Consider the following 27,079-nt stretch of genomic DNA (forward strand, 5'->3'; position numbering starts at 1 on the left):
AAGCAAGAGGCTGTGGGACATCTACAGACTGCAACACCATCTTCTGTAGAAGGCCATCTTCTGTTATGTCAGTGAATTTCAGTGCATTCAGTTTCTGAAACTATCTTGGGGGTGCTCAGCTGACACTAGAGTAGCCCACACTGCAATTCAGTGTGTTAAATATATTTTAACTTGAAATAATTGTATTGCCAAGAGGTCCCATCTTGTAGACAACAAGGAGACAGAATAAGAACTGCAGATGCATTTGTTTTAGCAGCCTAAATAAAAGTTTAGCTTGGGACAATTTTATAATTTTGAAATTCAATGAAATTCAATGTCAGATTTGCAGAGTATTCCATAGTCACTTTCTACTAGTAACACTTGATGCCATTGAGCTTCCTGAATCACAAACCACTGTTTAGATTTTAGAATGCAGATCTGCAGAGTGGTCTCTTGGCAGCTGTTTAGCTTTATGCAATCATCTTTGTTGTCTTTTCTCTTCTAGTGCGTCCTAACTCAGAACTCGTCCATTTGAAGTTAAAGAAAGGGACTGAGCATGTGATACCAATCATTGTTTATGACTGATGTGTGAAATCCCTCTCTCCGGATGCTTACTGTGAGACCATTCTGTGGTAAGGGCAACTAAGTATGCAATCGTAGGCTCAATATATTGAGTTAGTATGGGGAAAGTGAAGTAATGTATATAGACAGTTTTCTCTTTCTCTGAGTTTCAAAAATATTATTGCTTTCAGAAAGGCTGAGGTTTTTAATCAAGTCTGAGTGTGTATTTTCTGGTTTTAAAAGACTAAGAACATAAATAAGGATGTTTCTTATGGCTCAGTAAAGGTACTGTCAGAGTTACCATCAGTAAATAAATTTCACACATATTCAGCTAGGAAATAAAACTCCAGTAGTTCAAAACGTGCCGGAAGTTCTGTGATTTACATATAGATACATGAGCGTGAACTTCAGAGAGCCTTGCTGCCTGCTCAAAGCAGGAGTAATTTTGTTTTACTTTCCTTGGTACAGCTGCTAAAAAACATTGTAACCCTGCAATCTGTAATAAACTGAAAAGTGAAGTGATGCTAGCTGGCACTAAGGGTGGCACAGCAGATAGAAAAAATATCTGTTGTGTTGTGTGAATCACTGTCTCCACCTAGTGCTTCTGAAAGAAAATATTCTTCTAAATCCTCAGCAATACTGCACATATGATTCTGCAATGATATATGTATATTTTGCACATATTTTGTCATCACAATTGTAGCCGTTGATGCCATTGTTGTTTAAAATTCACCAGTTTTATAAACCACAGTTGTAAAGGTTTATAAGTTGACTATAACATCCACTTCATGTTAAAATTTGCCAGCATAATATTGTTTTCTGCAAAGATCTTTTGAGTTTCAATATGCTACTTCTTGTTCAAGGGCCTCTTTGTGCCATTAGATATAGAAGTAAAGATAGGATTAATTTTCAGCTGACAAAGTATGTAAATTTATGACTGACTGATATGTTATAGGCAGTACTCTATGGAGAGTTAGGTGGTAGCTCAGGGAATTAAAAATGACACAAGTATAAGTACAGCTTCCTAATGAAATAATCTTGTCATTTTTTACAATGTCTTTTACTTCAATACCAGGTTAAAAAATAATTGGAAACGTGGAGCGTGTTGCCTACATTACTTATGAAGAGTTCTTACTATGAGTTTCAATCTTGGCTCCTATACCAAACCTAGCACCTGTCCCAGGTAATATGTTGGCTAATTGTATTTGCAAGTGTTACTGATAAACTTGTGTGAATTGCTGTGAACTGATATCTACGACTATTATTTGGAGTAAGAGTGAACAGCCATTTTAAAATGTTATGGTGTTTTGAAAGGCTCAGAACTAGATTAATCTTCATTGGATTTTTTTGGTGTGTAGACTGTAAAATCTTTTTTTTCCCCATGTTATGAAGATAATAATGAGGAAAATCCATCACAAATGTGATTTTTATCTAAACCACTTCTACCAGTTTACATAATTTAAAACCCATGTGGTTTTCTTTTTCTGATTATGAACTGTAACTAATTTATCTAATCTTGCTCGAAATAGATACTGTCATATCTCACTGATTTAGGAGGACAGCTTGTAAACTCATGTATTAACCACTTAAATCAAGATTAAGGTTATAAATCTTTGTGCTGTGAGTTATAATAGGTGAAATAAGCCAAGAATAGTAATGAACAAGTTTTTTGTCATTTAATTCAGATTTTGAACATTGTTTGGATATGGTTTCATCAATTATATAAAATATATGTACTTAAACCATCTTTTTTGTGACTACTGATTCCTACTGCAAACATGTACAATATCAAAGTTTAGGCTGTAATTCAACTCCTACCTGCAGACTTTTCTTTTACCTTAGCTGACTGCTTTCCGTATCTGCAAGTGCTTGATGAAGCTGACATGGAAAGCTCATTTTGAAGACCCTATGCAATCTCCTCATCTCCATACAACTTGCCCTTTTCTGGGCTCATGAAGTTTCTGTATATTGATGAATGAAAAGAAGGACTGTTGTCTTCCTTTTCTGAAATGCTATCAAGGACCCCTGATTAAGAACTCTCCTCTAATTTTAGGCATTTTAAATTCCCTTGATTAGAAAGTTTAGTAGTTATTTTCTGAACTATTCCCCATATAGATTTGGTAATAGTTGTAGGACATGTAATTTAAGAGAAAACTCAGTGTTAGTTTCCGAAACTTAGGTGTGATACCCTGAAATCGGTTTCAAGTTTAATCAAGATCTCATTTGATGTTGTATTTAAATAGAGATTTGGATGGAGATTATTTTCCCTTCTTCTTTTTACTTTGTATGGTATGGTGAATAGCAAGTGCTAAATTCCAATTCTCTAGCCTACATTTCTGCCCTTCTGTATGGGCAGAGTATGTAAGTATGTAAGGTATATGAAATCACCAAACAGAAGGTGGCCAAGAACTTTCATTTCTATGGCTTCAGAGTCAAAACTGCTTATCTACCCATTTGACTGTATGCATACATTTACCTGTGTGCAGGCATATGTATACAATTCATTCTGTTGCAGTTAATGAGCAAAGTTCTTACACATAGCCCCAGTGTCACTAAGTGTTGTTTGCTTTTTTGTTACAGTAGTAAAGATTTGTAAGACAAAAAGAAAGTCTATCCACATAAAACTTGTATTTCAGAGAAGAACCTCCCTCAACTTCAGTTTTTATTCTAGGATTCCCACAGTTATCCAGGATGAGTAACTGAAGTACATCTAATATTTCATGAGCTTTTGTGAACCTGAGATTTACGTAGTAAAAAAGCTAAAGAGAAAATTAAATATGCTGAATCCCTTTGTGTCAGTAGAATTATAACACAACTATGGCAGAATATTCTGTTAAAGTCATTCAAGTGATAAATCAAATATAATTTAAGGACTGAATATACTCATTCAATTTCTAAATTGGCTCTATATTTGTATATCTAAGGAAAGGAGAAGAGTGGGCCTTCCCTTCTAAAATAGGTTAATTAGTTGAAGACACAATTCTCAGTGAGAGAGTTCTGGCTTCATATCCAGGACATTTTAAACTACAGCACCCACTGTGAAAATGCTCTTAGAATGTGACCATTTGGACAGGGCTGGAAATCCTGTGTGTGTTTCAAATGGAGCTACACTGGACAACGGTCTGGAACTGATGCTTGAAAATGAGCATGTGTATGGGAAACTGTTAATCACAACCTGAGACTCTGATTAACCATCTGAGGCAAGTGTAGGGTCGGCTGTGGGAGCACAGGTGAAGGTAATTCAGCTGTGCTCCTGGAAGGGGGGAGCTTGACTCCACCTCTCCTAGATCCCATTTAAGGGCTGACAACCACTAAGGCAGTATCTCTTTCTGGAGGCTGCTCTTTTGTGCAGTTCTGGTGGCAAGCCTCAGCATTTTTCACCTTGAACGAAGGCCTCTGAGTTTGGTGAGTTTTTCTTATAGATAACCTCTGGCTTTCTATTTATAACTGTTCTTGTACTATTCCAATTGTACATTACTATTCTTGCATTATTCCAACTGTACAGCATGTTTTCCACTTGTAGGTTTTAGATTAACAGTTTCTCATGTTAGCTGTTTTAGACAAAAGTAAGGTAATGATTGTCATTGTGGTGGTGGCTCTGAAAAGATTAAAAAGGGGGGGGAAAAGAGGTTCATGTGGTTGTTTTAATTAGGATCGTATTTTATTCTTTACAAAGTGAGGATTGCAATCCTTGCAGAAATGTGAATTACTGGTATAACAGTCCTTGTTGGCAATTTCCTTACTCTGTAAAGAATATGATAATTAAAATAATAAGGTAAATTTAAAAAAAAGAATGGCCAGCAGGTGGATGGAGGTTCTCTTCCCCTTGAACTGTGCTCTGGTGAGGCCACATCAGGAACAGTGTCCAGTTTTGGTATCCCCAGTTCAAGATAGACAGGGATCTCCTAGAATGAGTCCAGTGGTGGGTGACAAAGATGATTAATGGCCTGGAGCATCTCCTGTACAAGGAAAGGCTCTCAGACTTTGACTTTGGGCTGTTCAGCCTTGAGTAGAGAAGGCTAAGAAGGATCTCATCACTGCTTATAAATATCTACAGTATAGGAGTCAAATCAGTGGGGCAGACTCTTTTTCAGCAGTAAGCAATAATAGAACAAGGGACAATGAGCAGAAACTGGAATGCATGAAGTTCCGTACTAACACAAGAAAGAACTTCTTTACTGACAGAGTGACAGAGCCCTGGAACAGGCTGCCCAGAGAACTTGTGGAGCCCCCTTCTCTGGACATCTTCAAGGCCTACTTGGAAACCGACCTGTGCGACCTGCCATAGGGAACCTGTTTTAGCAGGGAATTGGACTCAGTGAGCTCCAGAGGTCCCTTCCAACCCCTGTGGTTCTGTGTTTCTGCAATAACTGACACACTGAGAAATGCTTTAATGCTTACCGTGAGGACCATCCTGTCCAAAGATTTTGCCATCAGACATTTGAAAGGCATGTCTAGCTAGGCTTAAATAGTTATTTAAAATTCTCTTAGCAAAGCATTGAAAAATTATTTGATTTATTATACATACGGTGTTTTTAATCAATAGGTTAGAAAATTGCCTTTTGCATTTTGGTTTTATGTAACCAAAGTAGTATTTATATACCGTGGAAAAACTTGGCTGTAAAGAATAAGTTAAATACATTGTTTCACATATTGTTAGCAGAAATGTTACCTTTTGACCTTCCTTTTGAGTTTTTTTTTAAGAACATTTGATAATAATTTAATATTACTTTCTTCACATTGATTAAGTACATTTCATACATCACTGAACAATGAGTAACATTCAAATAAGGCTGTCCACTGAACTGCCTGCAAAAATGATAAAGTAAAAAATTAATCTCCAAAGTAAAGTCAAGCCTGAAATTGAAATCTTTGACGCATACATTTCATAATTAGTTCATTCTGCTATATCTAAAATGCAAATACAGTGCTCTTAAGATAATTCAGATCTTCTTACATGGAGCATTAATGAATTGTTCTAGCCTCTGCACCTCTGACTTCTGTGTATCCTGGAGTCATTTGGCTTTGTGTTTTTCCTTGTTAAGTTGTGGAATTTTCTTTTATGTTAAGTTTATTAGGGTAGCTGCATTTATCTCTCGTGTTTCTCCACTATTTGTTTCAGTCAACAGCTCTATTTACATATCAAGGGAAAAGAACCTCACAGAACATACCTAGTAGACTCAAGGCATAAAGGTACAGTCCCATGCTGGTTTCTCCTTCAACTAAGCTAGCAGAAAAAGTCCCCCATTGCTCTGTCATCTGCTCTTTCTGTAACTATAACAGCCCAGCTGTCTGTGTGGCTATTCTATGAATCTGAGCATTGACGTTGTTCTGCTACTTTTTTGTTTCATTTCTTGCTTTGTTTATTTATCCTTCTGTGTTTTTATATAATTTTACCTTGGTTCAATTTCCCAAAGCAATATTCTTGAAAACCACGGTGGTGTTCATCAAGTAGAAGATGGTGTTTGAGAATGGGCAGCTATCTTGTTGTTACCAGAATTCTAAAGCACCATTAATGTCACTTAAAGCCCGCTAAGTTAGTGTACTCAGATTTCCTAGTAAGATGTCAGGTTCCTGTTTGCTTTACTGGAATCAAAAGATGGTCTCACTTATCTCAAAGAGAAACACAAACTTCTCAAAGTGAGTATCTGTCTTCTGAAAGAGATTTAAGCTCAGCTGGACTGTGATCACAGATTTTGAAATAAATAAAAAACCAGAATGAAGTAATTCCATGTTTTTTCATAATATGTCATCTGAATGCTGCCTGTTCTGTCCCTAAACAAAAGACTGGTGGTGTTGCTGCTGAAGCAGGTGGATGACTTTTCATATTAAGTAACCCCAAGGTCTTCAGAAATATATATTTTCTTTACTTTTAGCAATAAATGCATGACCTCCCTAGACACTTTAAATACTAGCAGGAACTTGCGTGATGTGCATCATAGATTTTATAGCATAGATATATAAAACCTGTAATACAACTTTATATGCAGAATTAGCCTTCTGTAAAGGGCTGAGTATGTTTAAATTCAGTTTGTCTTACCAGAACAGGTTACAGAAAATACGTACCAAGGTTTTTACGAGGATGATCTTGGATCTGCATTTCAGTTGCACAACCATAATGTATTTCTGCTTTGTGTCATTTCCTGTGTTATGGCAAATTGGGGTAGCACTTCTTCAGCAAGGCAGCTGGGCACTCCCAAATGGCAGCAGGTGGTGTCCCACTCTCAGAATAAGAATTCTTTTGGCTTTCATATGCAGACATCAGTTCCTCCAGCCATTGTTAAGAGCTAGGACGTGCTCTGTTGTGTAGTCCCAGTGCCCCTGTGCTCTCGCAATAGCTGTACTGAGCCCGTGGTCATGGGAAATGTAGAGTGGGGTGCCTCAGCCCTGAGAATTGTACTACATTCATCTACATCTGCTTAATAATGGTTAATCCTAGGATCCTCAGGTGCCAAAAATTAAAAAGAAAAAAAATGGAGATGCATAAAATAGATTCAGATCTCCTGTAACGTGCATCAAGAATAATGCTGTACCTTTGCTAGTGTATTTGTCTCAGCCTTGGCTTTCAGATCTGAATATTAGGATATAGATAGAGGAAAAAATGTTACAGTCATAACTACATCTTCGAAGTTTAGAAAATATTCTGAAGTATGGAAAGCTGGGATAAATGTTCAAAAGGAAAAAAATGTTTCTCAGTAACTTTTATACAGTGATACAAGTCATTTAAGTCAATATTTCAGCACTGTTTTGTAACTGAATTGTTACAAAAGAGATCTAGTATGTAGTAACTATGTGTCTTTGTATTCATAGCGTGTGTCAAGTACAGTTGTGCACCAAGTTCCTGAGAACAGGTGTTCTGCTGCTTTTGAAGAAGAAAATAAATAAAGAACTGGAGGAGAAAAAAGGGACAACAGGCGACACAGAAGATAATTTACATCATTATGTGTAAGTACTCCAGAACAGTCATGTTGGCAACTGTAAGAAGCCATGCTTTTTACATTACTGTCTCAAAGTTTGCTGAAATGGAACAAGTCCGGGAGCTACGAAAGGGAGATAAGATACTGATCAATGGCCCTTGAGTGGTCTTTTTGTGTTGGCCTATCTCAAGGAAGATGGGCATCCCTGAGGACTAATGGCCCTTAAGTGGTCTTTCCTGTTGGCCCATCTCAAGGAAGATTGACAGCTCTGAGGAAGTCACAAGACTGACCCGAGCCGTCCCGAAATCTCTCGAAGGCTGGAAAGAAGGATAAAAAGGGCACGGACAAACCCCGAATTTTCTGGGAGAGGTTTTCTGACACCAGATGCCTCTCTACGCGAGCGCCTGCATGCTGAAGAAGATGGCTGCATGCTGAAGAACCTTTCTGGGCATCTAGGTATCCGATCTCAGATTCCTCCACAGTTGTCCTACTGCTGCCTAGTCTCTCTTCTGGGATTGCTGCTCGAGACTTTGCTCCGAGGGACCTCGCTGCCCGAGACTCTGCTTCTAGAGACCACGGTACTCTGACCGTCTTTTCTGCGATTCACCGATCTGCTTCTTGCAGCCTGCTACTCCGTTGCTGCTCTCCCCTGCCCCGGACTAACGTTAACAACGTGCTCTGGGACGCTGCTGCATCCAGGAGGTGACTATTCCCCGCTTTAACGTAATTCTTGCTCTTTTCTACCTTTTTCTATCGCCTACTTTCCCTTCCCCATCACCCTAATTTTGGCATTCGTCACTCTCTCTTCCCCATCCCCTCAATTGTCTATTATTTCCAATAAACTGGTCGGATCAACATTTGAATGCTCTTCTTCTTAATCTCACGCCGGGCATAACATTATTAAAAGAACCTTTGCCTCACTCCTAAATTGGAGCGAGACATTTTTATTGGCGTAGTCGGCAGGATAACCGTCGTGAGAGTGTTATCCTTCCAGTTTCTCTAAAACTTTTCTGTCTGTTTCTCCTGGAGTTGCAAGGAGCGATTGTTTTGATAACTTAATTTGACGTGTGCACCTCTCCAGGAAGACCGCTCCACATTCTGAAACCTTCTTTCTTACGTGTCTACCTCTCGGGGACGAGTGAATTAATTTTGACTGTTTGCTTTTGTTTTACACGTGTGTGCCTCCCTGGGAAGACTATTTTGCATTGTGGTGGTTTTAAGTATCTTGTGACGTACCTTTGGCTTTAAAAGTTTTGTGTGTGTGCCTCTTGTGGAAGTGGTGTGTGCTTCTCCAAGAAGTTTATTACTTTTGAGAAACTTAGAAGTTATTTCTAACTTTTTTTTGCTTGGAGGTTGAAGTTTTTCGTTGTGGCTTGCCAGAATAGCCAGGACCGATTGAGGTGTTTACACTTTCTTTGGAAGTGTTGATTGAGTCATTTGGTCTTTTGTGTAAAGGAGTGTTTTGAGCAGTTGTTCGTTTTGTTAAGTGCTTGCCTCTCTGAGGAGATAAGGAATCGCCTCCTCCCTCAGCGTAGATTTCGTTACCTGTAGATTTTTGGTTGTGAGTAAAATTATATCTGATATGGAAGGTGAAAATATGTTGTTTGATATCCTTGAAAAGCACGCGTCTCGGCCATCGTCATCAGGGATGGACTGGGCACGTGAAAATTGGTATAATTTGCAGGCTGTTTCTGACCGCATTTGCGTTTTACAACATGGGGCTCGTACCCGAGCCGGGAAAGGCAAATCATTTATTTGTGCGGTACTCGGTGCTGCTTTAAAAGCAGCCGTGGAGTTCCGAGATCAGCAGTTAGAGGCGGAAAACCAGACTATACAGTCGTTACAAGAAACAGTTAAAACAACCCAGGAACTCGTGAAAGCCTTGCAAAACCAAATTGGAAATCTAGAAGTACAATTAGAAAGAGAGAGACATAATTCGGCCTTGTTACAAATGGCTTTTAAGGAAATTTTAACATATAAAGATACGGGTGACACTGATATTCATGGTGCACCACAAGAAAAACTGTATCCTCAGGAAGAACTGAAAGAAACGAAAGAAAATTTTGATAAGTTTGAAACCCCAATAGCCCCTCTGCGCCCTCTAATAAAAACAGAATATACCTTTGATAATGGAGAGGACCTGGATCCTCAAATGAATGTTAAAGAAATTCCCTTTTCTGCCACAGAATTAGAAAGAACTGGCACCTCAGGCCATTTGCAATCAGGGTATAAGGTATGGACATGGGGGGAGGTTGCCCAAGAGTTGATTAATTATGAAAGGAAATATGGGCCTGTGGCTTCTTCCAGTAAATCGGAGCCAAGGGAAGTAAGGCTCGCAGCAACCACCCTTGCTCCTAGGCCACCCAGCCCAAAACTCTGTGGAACTGGAAGGGTCTCATTGCCAGTAAGAACAGGTAGGAGAAATATTGATCATAAACGTAATAGTCTCTGGACACTGGGCTGGCAAAAGGGCGTTCCACGAGATTTGATGAATGGATTACCCACAGTCAGGCTAGAGAAATTAGTTAACTTGTGGCCAGAACAAAAGCCCAAGGAAAGTTGATACTTTCGCCCCCTCCCCCAGATGAGAGGGAGGTGGAGGGGGGGGGGGTGAAGGATGGATGTTTGTTAGGAGGCTCACGACTAAAAGGAGAAGATAATTGTATTAACAAAGCCCCCAAAGGGCGAGTTGTCTTGTTTTCTTTTACAGAAGATCCCCGCAGGACCTTCACGGAACAGAATGGCTTGTAGCTGATTTTAACCATTTGTGTTTTGTGACAGAAAAATTGGAAGATGTGATCATGCTAGAATACTGATATACCTCTTTATTTCATATTTTGGTTGCAATAGTATTATGTTTTGTTTGCTGTACTTATGAGTTGTGATTGGTATCAGTCTTTGGATCTGTTTAAACTTCACAATTGGGTTCCAAGTTTTTTTTTTTTCAGGTTATCCTGGCTTTCTTGTACTCTTTGCACAGTGGTAATCATTCCTTTTAACCCCATATTTCACCTCTTTTGGTCAAACTTGATGGTGATTTGCATGTAACTCCATGGTGTTTCCAAATTCCTAATGAATTGGGAAATTGGGACCTATCTAATATCTGTTAGATGTGGTCACTAAAGTGAAATTTATCATAAAACCCTTTGCACTGATGCTTTTCAGTGTCTCATCACTCCAGGAGTTCCATTCAAAACACGGTTGTTGGAAAGTGTCTTCGTTTTTGATAAGAAATGTGTATGTTTCTGGGATTACTCCCTACGATTTAAATTCTGGGGTATCCTACACTATGTTGTGACTATAACAGTTCTTAGACTTGCCAGACTAGTATATCTCTCAGCAATTGAACTGTTTTGGAAATGCTCAAGTGGAAAGTTCTCCTGACACAAATATCCCTATTGTTTTACTTGTTTATTTTTTACTATTGGTCATTGTTAAATGTATGGTTGTTTTCAATGTATGGTTGTTTTTTCTCAATTTCTATCTTTTATTCATTATGTAATATTTGTGTCAACCCCTCCTGAAGAATCACTGGGAGATGCCTGTGTCAAATTAAATGATTCCACCTGTTGTCTAAAGATTGATAATGGTAAAGTTGTTAAACAAATTGCTGATGGTATACATGTTCCCGTCCAAACTTGGAAAAGTCCAGACCTTGACCTTTTTCTCTGTCTTCCAGGTGTACTGTGGGAAAAATGCATCTTATTTTATCTATTGTGTGTTGTCGCAACTTTCATGTTTGTTTTGTGTATGATACCATGTTTCATTGAACTTATCCAATGTGTTGTATTGTCCATGTATTTTGTAACCTCCTCAAGTGATGGAGAAGTGGAGCACATCAAGAAATCTTTCGTAATGATTGTATTAAACATTTTAATTCCCCACCCTCACCTTCCTTTACCCTCATGCTTGCTATCTTTTTCTCACCATCCTGGATCAGCAGTGGTCAATTTTTTAAGCAAACTTTGAGTCACGGGGTGGTGTAAGAAGCCATGCTTTTTACATTACTGTCTCAAAGTTTGCTGAAATGGAACAAGTCCGGGAGCTACGAAAGGGAGATAAGATACTGATCAATGGCCCTTGAGTGGTCTTTTTGTGTTGGCCTATCTCAAGGAAGATGGGCATCCCTGAGGACTAATGGCCCTTAAGTGGTCTTTCCTGTTGGCCCATCTCAAGGAAGATTGACAGCTCTGAGGAAGTCACAAGACTGACCCGAGCCGTCCCGAAATCTCTCGAAGGCTGGAAAGAAGGATAAAAAGGGCACGGACAAACCCCGAATTTTCTGGGAGAGGTTTTCTGACACCAGATGCCTCTCTACGCGAGCGCCTGCATGCTGAAGAAGATGGCTGCATGCTGAAGAACCTTTCTGGGCATCTAGGTATCCGATCTCAGATTCCTCCACAGTTGTCCTACTGCTGCCTAGTCTCTCTTCTGGGATTGCTGCTCGAGACTTTGCTCCGAGGGACCTCGCTGCCCGAGACTCTGCTTCTAGAGACCACGGTACTCTGACCGTCTTTTCTGCGATTCACCGATCTGCTTCTTGCAGCCTGCTACTCCGTTGCTGCTCTCCCCTGCCCCGGACTAACGTTAACAACGTGCTCTGGGACGCTGCTGCATCCAGGAGGTGACTATTCCCCGCTTTAACGTAATTCTTGCTCTTTTCTACCTTTTTCTATCGCCTACTTTCCCTTCCCCATCACCCTAATTTTGGCATTCGTCACTCTCTCTTCCCCATCCCCTCAATTGTCTATTATTTCCAATAAACTGGTCGGATCAACATTTGAATGCTCTTCTTCTTAATCTCACGCCGGGCATAACATTATTAAAAGAACCTTTGCCTCACTCCTAAATTGGAGCGAGACAGCAACCATGATTCATAAAGTTTAGCATAACATGCAGATACAAGTAGCTCTTGCTGTGATGGTATTTCTACAGTGACTGTTACATATTATTAATTAAAAATGCCAAAAATAAGCTGGGATCCACGTTGAAATATTTGTAGCTATTGTATGCTGTCATTTTTACATGCTAAGTGATACCTTGTCAAGCTTGCAAGAAGTTCTAGACTGAAACCAGAGGTGGTGAAATAAGCACAGCAAAGGGTAAAGAATGGGTAAGGTGAGAATGGTGAAGTTAAAGCAGAGGATATTTAATCAGAAAGTTGGAAGCAAAATAATTTTGGAGTATTGTTGATAGACTGTGTTAAATGTCCACTCATCACAGGTTTTTGCTCTTCTCTTGTGATCTCTAATTTGCACCACAGCCACTCTAATCAGATGTGTCTATAAGAAGGGAAAAGCAAGGTTTCAAATGCAGGCAGCTACAGTAAAAGAGTCATGGTTCTCTGGAATGCAATCAAAGTATTTTTTAGCCCTCTGTGCCTCCATGTGCTAATTGTATAAAGACTTTTAATAGTAAAAAAAATATACAGTACAGCTTAACCTGAGAAATGGTGAATGAAGTAGAAGACTGTCGATGCCATGCATATTATTTGGGGTTAAAGGAGTTTTGTTTAGTGTGAATCTTTTGTTTTTACTTTCTTGGTCAGTGAGAGATTAAATGCTGACTCTGAATAGGAAAAAGTCAGGAAAATTTTAATATACAAATATAAAATCCTATGTTAAACATTTCAGGTTAGACATTTAGGAAAAGCATATATTGGAATAAGGTCATCGTTCTTCGCATTCTTCCGTATTGCAGATTCTAAACTGTTTCCACAACAGGCCATTTAATTCCTTTCAGTATCAAGGTAAGAATCAAGGATTTTTAAGTGGCAGTGACAGAATTAAATGCACTGCTCTTTCTCAGCAGCCAAGTGATTAGCCACCTTAACAGTTAATCTCTAACAGTTATAGAAAACACACTTTGTTCAATGACATTGTTCCCATAAATCCTTTTCCAAGTCCGCGATTGCAAAATTAAAGCATTTATGCTCGTTTCAACATTAAGCTGTGTAAGTCCATTGGAATTCATTAACCTACTTTAATGTGAAGTAGGAATAGCCCAACGTTTCCTGAAAACAGTTGAACAGTGAATTGTTAAATCAGCAGCGGTAGGTGGAGGGCTGTGAGAGTCGCTGAAGAAATACTCATCGTAGGAAAGAACTGCACTTACTGCATGGAACAGCAGATGGCGATGTTTTCTTACATGTTCGCAGAATCATGGAATCGTTTCGGTTTGAAGGAACTTTAAAGGCCGTCTAGTTCAACTCCCCTGTCATGAACAGGGGCACCTACAGCTCCATCAGGTGCTCAGATCCCTGCCCAGCCTGACCTGGGTTGTCTCCAAGGATGGGGCACCTACCACCTCCCTGGCAGCAGAACCCACTCTTCTGCCTCCCTACTCCTAATGTAAAAAGCTTCTTCTTTATACCCAGTTTAAATCTTTCCTCCTTAAGTTTGAAACCATTTCTCCCTGTCATGTTACAGCAGAGCCTGCTAAAGAGTTTGTCATCTTCCTGCTTTACAACCCCTCTTTGATGCCTGAAAGTCTCCAATCTGAGCACCTACTACCAGTACTGCCCACTAAACCGTGCTCCTTAGTAGCACATCTATGCATTTTTTTGAGCATCTCCAGGGACAGTGACTTTACCACCTCCCTGGGCAGCCCATTCCAGCACATGCCCACTCTTCCAGAGAAGTTGTTTTTCCTAATACCCACCCTTCCCTGGTGCAACTTGACGCCACTCTTTCTAGTCTTATTGCTGTTACCTGGATCAAGAGGCTGACCCCCACCTCACCACAACCTCCTAGTACCAAAAAAATCCAACTTTCCTGATTCACCTCCTTGTCCAGGAATATACATTATATTTACATTTCTAATTTATTTCTTGTGAGGAAGTTAGAAACCTGGGCCATAAAATGGAGAGACACTGAACACTAATGTTTATATGTAACACTCAGCACTTCACAGAGAGTTTTATCAATGTAAAATTCAGCTCTTTATCCAGCTTTCCACCGAAGCTCTCTGCAGGATTTAACGTACGAGACAGGAGTTTGAGTTGGACCCTCTCTTTATAAATCATGCATTCCCAGGCCTTGTTTTTGGAATATGAGATTCTGCTCTCTTAGGGCTGAGGTTATATTGGAAAAGACTCCTGATGTGTATCAGTCACACCAGCTTTGGAAAGAATGACAACTGAAGTTCTTACATTAGCTTGTGTTTTACAACTCAACGTTTATGAGGGCAGACTCTCTTTATTATTTCTTAATATATGAATACAACTTCATTTGCTGTTTTCTGACTGTTCAAAGCCTTTGCTATATCTGCGAAATAATTAGGTTTAATGATTTAATAGGGCCTCAATATTCTTCTATCATTTCCTTACTTTATTAGTCACTATTTCCTGCAAAGAATCTCACAAAGGAATTTGAACAAAGCTAATGTGCCTGTCTAATGACAGATTGCTTTCAAGACTAATATCAAGGAAATCTCTTCCTATCCTGTAAATTAATCATAGTAATTTCACTGTGGACTGTTGGACAGATACATGAAGTGCACTTTACTTTAAAGCTTTCCCAATATAAGGAGTGATCTTAGGATCAAAATATCAAGTAGAAGTACTATACTGTTAACAGATACTGAGATTAGATTTGAAGAAGCCCATGCACTGTGTTTTTCAAAAACAGGGAAAGGATTTGCAGTGGCTTCTTTTTGGGAAATGAAGTATGGTTGGATGAGTTGTTGCTTACGATTAATCTAAGGAAGATGAATACAAATAGAAGTATTGGAATAAAAAAAATGAAAACGAAGATGTTGAGTATACTTGTACACAGCAAGCAGAAGTTGTGATCTGAGTGCTGTGTGAGAAATGTAAAGAACACGAACTTTTAAGTCAGTTTTTTTTATTAATACAGGAAACAATGCAGTCCTGCATGTTTATGTTGTGGCCTTTTTGTGAGCTTGTGAAATTATTTCTGGTTAAAATATGGATGGATAGAATCTGAAATTAGTAGGAAGTACCTTGAAGGCATAAGAAGATGCAATATAGGACTGAAGTATCACTTTCTGGTTAACTAGACAAAGTGTTTATGGTGGAACAACCAAAACTTTTCTCAAACAATACAACTTTTCTCCTTTGTTTTTGCAATCACTTTTCAAGAGGCCAAGTAATTATTACCTGTTTGGCTGTAAAGGCTGGTAAGTTTTGTTTGTGAGTGGAGGGAAAATTCTGAGAGGTGTGCATAGCAATTTGAAAGGGTTGTTTAATGCAAAATGTACTAATGAGATGTAGATTACTGGACAAATCTGAAGCTGGATACCCAGGATAGCGATTGATATGTTTGTCACATCAATCTTTTTCCTGAGCTTTCTGCATAAAAGTAAACTGGACAAGATTTTTGCCCAAGTTCTTCAGCTGTAAAAGGCAGTTGAGAAGAAAGGCATAATCCACCACATTAGCATAAAAAATAAAAAAATAATAAAAAAATCCCAATATATGTATTTTAACATAGCATCAGCTATTTTTGGTTAGGAACTTTCACCAGATGAGTGGCTTAAACCTGTCATCAGCAACTGTAATGCCCGGAGAACCAACTGTGTGAAGGGACTGCAGTGAGAATTCAAGAGTGTCCTGTGGTCCTTCAGGTAAGATGGATAGATTTCATCTAGCCTAGAATGTCATTTGTGATATATATTTATATATGAATTCTTGTCTTGGCTGTATTCATTGAATTCTGTATAATTTATATTAGTATATACATACGTTTTACAAATACTTTATATATGCAGGCTGCTCCAAAAGTAATGCCTCTGGTTCTACTTTGCTGGCCCACAACATCGGAGAGAGTTGCTCTTGTTTTGTCAGTACAGGCTGAACCTTCCCACCAATATCTGGTTATGTTTTGGTGCCATGTGACAGATGGCATCAGAGGGGCAGTCTAAAAAATGGAGTCTATCATGGAAACACAGATGAAGAAAAACATGTCATTGAATTCCTCCATGTGGGAAAAAATGGCACCCTCTGATATTCATCAGTACTTGCTGAATGTTTGTAGAGATCAAACGGTGGATGTCAGCAAAGGGAGGTGGTGGGTGGTGAGTTTCAGCAGTGGTGACAGTGACAGTGGGTCACCTCTACTGGTACGGATTGTCACAAGCACAGCATGCAGGCTCTTGTTCATCTCAGGAAAAAAAGCATAGCTAAAGGAGTTGACTATGTAAAAAAATATTGTTAGATAGCTGAGAATTTGCTCTATCAAATAGTGTTATTGCCCTCTTTGCATCTGTTGTAGCTTCCATGGCAATAAATATGAGGCATTACTTTTGGAGTGGCCTTTGTATATTCTGTGACTGAGTTTTGTGTGCAACATCCAAATGCTAGTTCTGTTACAAAATGTTCACTTAGTTTTAGAAAATAAATGATCTATCAAAGAGATTTAATTAATATTGTTTGGAAACAACGAGCTAATGCATCACATGCAGTAGTTTTAAAATAAGAGACATGTGGAGTCCAGTGGAAAAAAGAGTATGGATATTATTCTCATAAATCCCTTACCTGACTGATAAAAATATCCTTCCTTGGCTAGTTCTATATGTATATGGTACCAATTGCTTTTCCCAGTTTGGCAGTAGGATAAAGAAGGATACTAGAATCATAGAATGGCCTAGCTCGAAAAGAACCTCAAACATGATCTGATTTTAACTCAGCTGCTATGTGCAAGATCAGCAACCACCAGACCAGGCTGCCCAGAGCCACATCCAGCCTGGCCTTGAATGCCTTCAGGGATGGGGCATCCACAGCCTCCTTGGGCAACCTGTTCCAGTGCATCACCACCCTCTGAGTGAAAAACTTCCTCCTCATATCAAAACTAAACCTTCCCTGTCTCAGTTTAAAACCATTCCTCCTTGTCCTACCACTCTCCACCCTCATAAACAGCTGCTGCCCCTCCTGTTTACATGCTCCCTTCAAGTTCTGGAAGGCCACAATGAGGTCTCCCTGGAGCCTTTGCTTCTCCAAGCTAAAACAAGCCCAGTTCTCTTAACCATTTTTCATAGGAGAGATGAACTTTGTTCATCTTTTTGCTATCTGCTGACTTCTCTAAAAGGCATTTTCTGACATTTTTGATCTTGAAGTTCTATGAACTTCATTTGCTTTGGATTAGTGGTTTCCTTTCGTGAGTTGTTTGCTGTATAATTTTGCTTCTTCTCTGTCTTTGGTCCAATCAGATTTTTATGATGGACTGTCACAGAATTACAGAATTACCCGGGTTGGAAGGGACCTCAAGGATCATGTAGTTCCAACCCCCCTGCCTAGCAGGGCCACCAAACATACACATTTACTAGATCAGGTTGCCCAGGGCCCCGTCCAACCTGGTCTTGAACACCTCCAAGGACGGGGCATCCACAACCTCACTGGGCAGCCTGTTCCAGGACCTAACCACCCTTCTAGTAAAGAACTTACCCCTAACATCCAACCTAAATCTTCCCTCCTTCAACTTAAAACCATTTCCCCTAGTCCTGCTATTATCAGCCCTTTCGAAGAGTTTACTCCCCTCCTGGATGTAAGTTCCCTTCAGGTACTGAAAGGCTGCAATGAGGTCACCCCGCAACCTTCTCTTCTCCAGGCTGAACAAACCCAACTCCTTCAGCCTGTCCTCATAGGGGAGGTGCTCCAGCCCCCTGATCATCTTTGTGGCCCTCCTCTGGACCCTTTCCAAAATTTCCATATCTTTTTTGTACTGAGGGCTCCACACCTGGACACAGTACTCCAGATGGGGCCTCACAAGAGCAGAGTAGAGAGGGACGATCACCTCCCTATCCCTGCTGACCACCCCTCTCCTGATGGAGCCCAGGATCCCATTTGCTTTCTGGGCTGCCAGAGCGCACTGCTGGCTCATGTTAAGTTTCTCATCTATCAGGACCCCTAGGTCTTTTTCAGCTGAGCTGCTCTCAAGGACAACTCCTCCCAGCCTGTACAGGTGCCTGGGGTTCTTCCAGCCCAAGTGCAAAACCTTGCACTTTGCCGTGTTGAACCTCATTAGGTTCACCCGAGCCCAGCTTTCCAGCCTGTCAAGGACTGTCATGCTGGGTCTAACTGAAAGAGCTATCTTCCTTCATTGTGAACCATCTGGTACCATGTCTTAGATTTGTGACCAGAACTGTATTGATAAAACACCAGTGCTTTCACTGCTGAACAGTGCTTGTACAAGGTCTTGTACATCAAGGTCTTCTCTGTTTCAGTCAGCACCTGTAGCAAACTGGCTAAGAGTGGGCGAAGAGGCTGCAGGGGACACAGCCAGGACAGCTGACCTAAATTGACCACACTGATATTCCATGCCATGCAGCTTTTTGCTCAGCAGTGACACTGGAGGAAATTTTCTATAGCTATAACTCAGACACTGGACCAGCATCATTTTGCTGGTAGGAGTAGTGAGTGCTTTTGCATGTTGTATGCTGTCTTCATCTCAGTCTTTTTGTCTTGCATGGATGCAAGCTACTGGGTTGTTATTAGCTGCTGGCTGTGGTACAGCAGCACAGTATGAGCTGCTACAACTTATATATACTTTAGAGTAGCTCAGATTTACCTCAGAATTCAACCCAGCAATTTTTAATTACCTTTTTGATCCTGAAGAAGTAGATGGCATTTTCCAGTCCTAAGTTCCATATGGCTACCTAGTCATATTTCACAAAGCAAGATGTGTGCAGGGTGGTGTTATTCAAGTGGCTATTTTATCCCTGTGGTGGGTTTAATGTTGTTTTAACATGTGAACTTCAATCATTTTATGCACCCATATTTTATTAATTTCTCTCATTATATAATATTAATAGGATGCTCTCTATAGTAGACACAGATTCCTCTGCTGCAGTATAAAATACAGTGTCTTAAAAAACAACTGAGAATATCAAGGAAATGTACATTATCAAGGAGATGTATATTATAGTGTGTGTGTGTGTATATATAGTATGTTAATAGATGTGTATATATATATATATATAGTAAACTAATAGGATTTCATCAAAGGTATGCACCACATGTACTCAGCTCCTTATGTTTTTGCCTTAGATACATCATGAATGCTTCCTTTTACTGTAGCCTGTGTAGATATCCAGTGCTTGGTAGCTGTGAACAGCCCAGATGCTGAAAACCTGCGAGTTTCTGGGTAGATTCAAGCAAGGAACATTTTAGACCAGACTGTATTTTCAATATTTCTTTACTCCATCAAGGAATTTTAACTCCTCCTAATTCCTCAACTTTACAGCCTATTGGCATTTTTATGTTTTCTTTTTGTATTCAAAGTGTATTTACAGTCAGGAAGGGAAGGAATGTTAATTAATTTGAGGATGAACTGGGAAAGCAGTACATTTAGAGCCTTTCCAGAACAACTTAGAGACTCCTTTGTCCACTTAGAAAAATAATTCAGACTCTCCTAGGTCTGGCAACAAAGGCAAAGATGACAAAGCCCTTACACCTGCAGAACAGATTCTCTTTAAGCCACCTTCCAGACATTAGTTCTGTGTACATCTAGTTTGTGTTCGATCGTGTTAGAGGGTATACCATGCTCTTCACTGCATGCATTTCATTCTTCTAGCACTACCTGTTTATTAATAGTAAGCCGAGATAAAGGATTGGGGAATTTTCCAGGAACAGGGCCAATTATAGCTCAGGTGATTCACAGTAACTTGCAATAACTCACAGTAACTTTAAGCTGTTTCCTGGTGGCCACGTGTCTCTCATCCATAATGTACATCTCCTGATTCCTCATCAGAAACCCTGATTTTGTGGATTATAAATAATCTTCTAGATGATAATTCACTGCAAACATATTCAGGGATATAACCATGATAACCTCTATCACAATCTATTAGGCTGGTGGTTTATATCTCTAATGTGATTATACCTTCTCCAAAATTACCAATGCTTAGTTATTCAGCTCTCTAGATTCGTTTTAAGAGTCAGTGTTAGAATAAAAAAAGAATGTGATCTAAGTATAAGTTAACAACAACAAAAAAAGGTTGGATTTTCTCTTAATAGAGAGGACAGGGAGTAACAAGTAGCTTCTTCTCATCAGGATATCTTGTGTGCTTCTGTTCCTAGAGAGCAAGATACAACAGAACTAAAGTCTAGCATCAGACCTTGCTTTTAAGATGAACATCTGGCATTTTGTTTTTACCAAGAGCTATTCAGATGGAAAATTCATTAAATCAGATGAGCCACTGTGTGACATTGCATTAGACTGTAGTCGATTAACGTCTTAACGCTAGGCCAGTTAAAACACAGTTCATACTTAATGTGTGTCCACGTGTACGTATGAAAATAAATTCTTCATTTACAAAGTTTTAAAGTTATGAAAAAATAGCTAATAAATGGAGGTCTGTTTGAAGACTGGGTAAACTTCGCATGGAGGAGAAAGCCAAACCCTCTGTACTACTAAAGGTTCTTCAGAGGAAAAAGAGTCTAATTGTCTTTGTGTAATTGGTCATCTTCACCAAACCCTTCTGGTTTTTTTCCACATGCGCAGAACAACTCAAATTTACCAGGAAAGCTTACAAACTGTTCCTGATATGTGAAACACCAGTCTGTTCTTTCACAGATTTGTCATTGTGAGCTGTGAATGAGCATTGATTCCTTGGGGAAAGATATGTGAGGGAAGAGCTAAAACCAGCAACACTGCTGAAGAAATGGCTGTAAGAGGTATTACAGGTAAAAAGACAATATCTCTTATTTTTTTCTTTATAAATGTGAGATAGATTTTTGCCCCTCATCTTCAGTTTATTACGCAGCCAGAAGTTCTTTTCTAGGTAAATGCTCACATTTATCTTTAGAAATCCTTTGCCTTGATTTTTGCCTTCTAACAAAAGAACAAACTCCATTAGAAAAACTACTAACATGGAACAAACACTGGGATGTTTTATTTTGTATTTGCAAATTGCAGGCTCTTTTTCATTCAATATTGTCCCAAGTAATCCCTATTGCAAACTAAGAATACATTACACCATGCATAGACATTACTTCAGAGCATTTGTGACAAGTTAGATGAGTGGACTTTGAAGGCCAGGAATTCTGTATGGTCAAAAGTAATGATGTGCCCAATTTGAGTGCTTAATTGATGTCACTGTATGTACAAATTATACAAGTTGCTGCATAACTGACCATTACTTATACAATTTCTTTAATGTATGTACGCAATTGCAGACATTGCACAGGTCAATTAAATGCTGTCAAAAACCAGACTTGCTGTAAAGGTTGTATTAAATAAATATGAAACTACTGAAAAATTATTAATTGGTCAGTTCTACACACAAGATGAGATGTATTTCAGGGTGAGGTTTTGAAGTATTTTTATGATATTACCGTAAATCATTTTTACTTTGTTCACCTGATATATCTGTAAGTATGTAAAGATTGATTATTCTTAATACATTAAAATAATTAGAAGAAAAGAAGACTATAGGGACTGTGGAAGCATTTTATGTACTAGTTAGAGAAAAGCAAGGAAAAAGATTTGAGATTAGTTTAAAGATTTAATAAGTGTTAAAATACAAATGAATTTCCTATTCGATTTGCACTTATATTTTTAAAAATCATCAATTATTAAGCAGATGCTAGTCATTTCAGTTCCAATCCATTCAGATTTGTGACCCTCCCAAAATATTGCTGTGTTAAACTCCTGCACATTAATTGGATTTATGTCTAATGATTAAAACTTATTGTGATTTAAACTGGGAAAAGTATGTATTTTTATAAGTTCCAGTTACTTCCATGAGAATTATGAAGGCATAAATAGAAGTGAGTTACATGGTGTCTATTTCTGTTTGCAGAATGGTTAATGCCCTAAATAAAAATCATCAGTTGGCCACAGCAAGGTGATTGAATATTTGAAAACTGAATGCAATCAGTGCCAAGAACTAGATAGTAAAAGCAGGTGACTCAAAGCTCATCCATTTGCTCCCTGCTTTGGGCAATACACCAGTTAATTAATTAATGAAGTTTAACACAAAATGGTAGACAGTTTTGGCAAGGAGAGTTTATATGCAAGGGTTTTCGATCTCATCTAAATATGTAACTGCTGTGAAGAGGATAGTCCTTTATGGGTTTTGCCTTTGCTTGCATTAATTTTAAGCATATAATTACCTTATTTCAGAGACCAATGAGATTTCTGACCAACTGGGTTGTAGTTTGTATTTTAAGAGCCTCATGAGAGCAGGACAAACTGGAGTTAGCCCTTCTCTTCAATGAGTGCTTTGGCAGCTGAGCTACCAAGTAAAAACAGAGGACATAAAGCACCTGCCCTGGTTTAGAATAAGAGTCCTGCATCTGATTTACTTCTGTTCACATATTGGAGCTTAATTGTAAGGATTTAGGAGTAAAATCTCTCCAAAGGATACATATGGAATTAAATTAAATACCTACAAACAGAAGTACTCAGAGAAATGTGAGCTGCTTTCTCAGTGTGTGGGTCACTGCCTTGTTGCTAAATGCCTTCAGCAAAATCCCTCTCCCCCCCTTTTTTTATTTTTTGGCAAAATTTCTGTTGAAGTAGAGAAGATGCACACCTGAATTCCTGCTGTACCTCTGACAGACTACCCCAAAGTTATTTTTAAGTTTAGAAAAGGATTTTTGCTTTAAACAATTTAGATCCTTGCTTATCTTATTGGTTGGCTTTGCTTTCCGTTTTTCCTCGTTTTCTTTTTCCAGTACTAATTCTTCCTTTTTTGACAATCTTGATGCAGCCTTTACCTCTCTGTAGCAACACAGAGTTCAGTGAGGAGTCGTTATTGTTATGTAGATATAACAGTAGGGATCCTTTTAAAAGTGCCTGTGTCATTTCTTTATCTACTACTTCTAATGCTTTTGCCAGTAAAATTGAATTGATGATCTAAGAAAGTACACACTTGTCTAGCATTTATGCCCCTCCTTAAAGTTAGCTACTGCTTGGAGAAGTGATGGGAGAGAAGATAAAACAGATGTAACCCTACTGCAAAGTTATGATACTGAGAGGAATGGTTGTTAACTGTATCAAAAATAAAAACATGAGGGAAGTCTAGGAAGGGAAAGCCAAACAAGATGTGGGAAAAAAGAAACCAGACCTATTATAGGTGGTGGGAAAAAAAAATGTATCAGTTTTTAAATTGTCCAAATTCTCCAAAATTTGTCATTGGTTTGCCATATAAATGAATGAAAACCTCATCCAACAGAATCTCAAATAAAAGGCAGTTCGGTTTTCGAGTTGTGCATTTAACTTCTCATGTACTTGGAGCACTGTTAAATGTTTTTCTGTGTATTAATAGGAGAGAAATATTGTAGATTATAAAAACCCCTGCACTTTGTTATTTAACCCTTTTGGTAGCAGTGGGAACACTTTTGCTCCTTAATGTGGCTCCTTAATACTATATTATCAAATCTTTAAGACTAGATCATTTTAAAATACGTTGCTAATGAGACTAAAGTTCCTGTACTGATGTTCTTTAAACCCTCAGATGAAATTCATTGTGTCAGCAATGGGGCTTGGTTACTTGGTTACTTTTATTCTGTAAGTAAATCACTGTGATTCAGAAACAAGTAGCAAAAGGTTGGCTCTAGTTAAACTGCAGAAAAATTACACTTTTTAATCTGCTTTTGTGATGTTAAATTTTGGAAGTTTCATCAACATATGATGTGTTCACAGTTCAACATTACACTCCATAAGCACAATTTGAGCTACACCATAACCCTGAATTATAATGCCAAAAAGCCATTTGTGGATCTAAAATCTGCCATCTTCATACTGTAAATACTCACTGTTGTCACTGAGAAGAAGTAGATGAATGAGTGTCTTTTATCTCCCTCTTGTTAAAGCTAAGGGTTTCAAACAATGTATGCCTGGCATTATAATATAAAATGTTCTGTTAAAAAAAAAAATAAAAAATAGGAGATTACTCAACATAATGTTTCTATCCTTTCTGTAGTGAAGAGGATGGTAAGATATTAGTCTGTTGCTTGTTGTTACCATCAATGCACTACATCCATTCACTGTGTTTGAATAAAGGTTGCTGTGGAAAAAAAAAAAGAACAAAAACCAGCCAAACAACCAAACAACAAAAAAAAAAACATACATGAAAAGATTTGGCTATCAATAATAGTTTTTCTTTAATGTGTAATAAAGTCACAAAGTAGCTTATAAGGATCACAAACATATTACGAAGGATATGCTATACAGAATTCATAGGGTTGCTGTTATATCCATATCACCACCCCCGAAAAACATGACTTTCTGTTAGAACAGTCCTATTCCTAGATTATGTAATCCCACCTTTTCTAAGAATGCATATGCACTGCCTTAGTAAACATACATATATTCACAACTTTGGATTTGGGGTAATTAACAAGCTATGACTCCATGTTTAAGTAGTATATCATCATATATAATATATATACTTTATGTATGTACCTAATGTTATATATCACAAAATAGCTGCATGCTAATAGATAGAATGTTATCTAATATATCAGGAAATAGAGAGTGCTCTGTTTTATGGAGAGGCAACTGGTTTTTTCTTTTGTTAACAAAACAGAGCACATCCTTTGTCCTTCAGAAGTGATAGTTCAGTCCTGATGGTATTGCATTCCTGCACACAGACCTATTTTGGAACAAAGAGTTATTTTAAATATCCAGAGAGAAATTTTCCACACCTATGGTGGAAAATGGATTGTTCTGCTGTGCCACCACCTGCCATTTTGCTGTCATGATTGATTTTTGTTAGTTTCTGTAACATAATGGCTAGAACTCAACATTTTAGGTTGTTTTCTAACATCTTATACATTAACAAATGGGTGAAGTAAAATATAGATGGTTTTAACTAAAATGGTAACTTTGGAATAAATGCTTTGTTATAATGTTATAAACCTCATCCTAACTTCTCTGAAAACTCAGGAGAAGCAGATGAAAAGAGTGAAAATAAAATCACTGTTCTCCTTAATGTCTGAACAGACTTTAAAGATAACAGCTGTTTCTTTGTTTGCAGACATCTGCAGAAAGCTAAGAGAAATCTGAGTATCCTGTGGAGAGCAACTTTCTGACTGAGTGGTACTTACTTGCTGCGCAGCCCTCCTGCTCTGAACCATACAGACAGAAACAACGGGGTTGGAGCTGTCCTCCTGTGAAATGCCTGGCTGGTGTGTGCGACAGGCCTTCAAAGGGCTGCCTCCATGGAAGGAAAAGCATCAAGAAATGATTACCTTTCCTCTGGGGAGAAGCTGTGCCTGTCCCATCTACCTTATGTCCACGTTCACGTAATCTTTAGGAAGGTAATACAGTTGAGTCCTTCATTTGGCTGCCATGTTGGATTTGAATAAGCCTTTGGATTGGGAGAGATGTGATGAGAAGGACCAGCAGATAGACAGGCTATTGCATTTACGTAAGCCTTATTTTTTTTATAGTTGAGTTTATAGTTGTATCTCCCTAATTCTTCCTAACTCTTCATATTTTTAAAAGTTATTTTCCATATTACTGCTAGTTATACTGATTAGTTACTATAAATCCATATTTGTCTATAGGAAATATAAGCAGTCAAAATGTTCTATTTCTTTTATGATACATTTAGAAATGCACTGTTATTTATGGATTTAGTATTGTAAGGTATTATCAGATATAAATGTTTTTGAACATCCAGATTTGGACATCGTTTTGACCCGGAGGAGTTTTTATACCACAGAAGTTCCTCCCACACAGGAATCCCCTAAGAGTCATTTGAGGGATGACATTGTCTATGTTGGGGAAATTAATTATTAGAGGGCAAGTTAAATTATGCATTTGAACAAATGAGGTATAATGCTCAGTCTTGGCTAAAACGGAAGATTGGGACTCATTATGGTCTTTATAAGTGAGGTGACTATAAACACAAAGTAAATACAAATCTGATGAGTAGACTTTTTTGTTGTTGTTCCTTTTACATAGCCTGAACAGAATAACATCTCTGTATTTACCAGAGTTTTATCTTCATGAAAACTTAGTTTTAGTTACAAATCGCTTTTTTAGTATTTCAGTTTCAGTAACTGGAAAGGTTTTATTCCCACCTCAGGGAAACGAGGTGAACTGGCTCACACAAGCAGCTCCATCCTGCCTGTTGCAGTGAAAGTCTGTGCTGGATGGACCAAAGATCTCATGGGCTAACAAATCTCATTGCAATTATGTGGTATGCAGAGATATTTTAATATATTTTGTGTGAATATTCTGCAGTCTAAAATATTTTTCATGTTGTTAAAGAACTTTATCGAAGATTTTGGTTTCTAAGGACATCAGTGAGATAGTGATCAGATAAAGTAAGCAGGTGCTATATGACATTTTTTTAAGGGCCTTAGCAAAGTACTCTAATATGCATGCAATTTAAGCACAAATATGTTTTCACTGACTAAAAATCAAGAGCTATGACCTTTAAAGAGACTGAAAAATAGTGACAGAGATGTGCATGAATAATTACAGATAGGACAGTAAACGGAACTGATAGTTTCAGTGCTAACAAATCCTTCGGGTAACTGTGAAAACATGAAAAGAGCAAAGAGTGAAGTATTGTTTACTTTAGAAGCATTTAAAATTTAAATGGTAATTTCCATCCATGTGGATAAGCAGTCAATATTTTAGGACATGGTCATGCAGAGGATACGTAATCAAATCTTAAGCCATTGGATATATAGCAGAGGAATT

The 27,079-nt window shown here is 38.4% G+C and overlaps 1 long non-coding RNA gene across 4 annotated transcripts; it reads left to right on the forward strand.

Moving 5' to 3' along the window:
- Positions 1-490: 490 nt before the first annotated feature.
- On the forward strand, positions 491-26,271 carry LOC107314333 (uncharacterized). Of its 4 annotated transcripts, none has more exons than XR_014946952.1 (7): positions 491-611; positions 1,616-1,723; positions 7,351-7,485; positions 13,158-13,206; positions 15,917-16,043; positions 20,990-21,099; positions 25,401-26,271. It is a non-coding gene; the product is annotated as an uncharacterized LOC107314333 (long non-coding RNA). The 4 variants fall into 4 exon arrangements; XR_014946953.1 differs by having other exon boundaries at positions 15,931-16,043; XR_014946954.1 differs by lacking the exon at positions 13,158-13,206.
- Positions 26,272-27,079: the final 808 nt, after the last annotated feature.

The sequence above is a fragment of the Coturnix japonica genome, chromosome 5 (genome assembly GCF_054131305.1).
Source record: "Coturnix japonica strain WE chromosome 5, WE-NBRP24, whole genome shotgun sequence".
Taxonomy (NCBI): domain Eukaryota; kingdom Metazoa; phylum Chordata; class Aves; order Galliformes; family Phasianidae; genus Coturnix; species Coturnix japonica.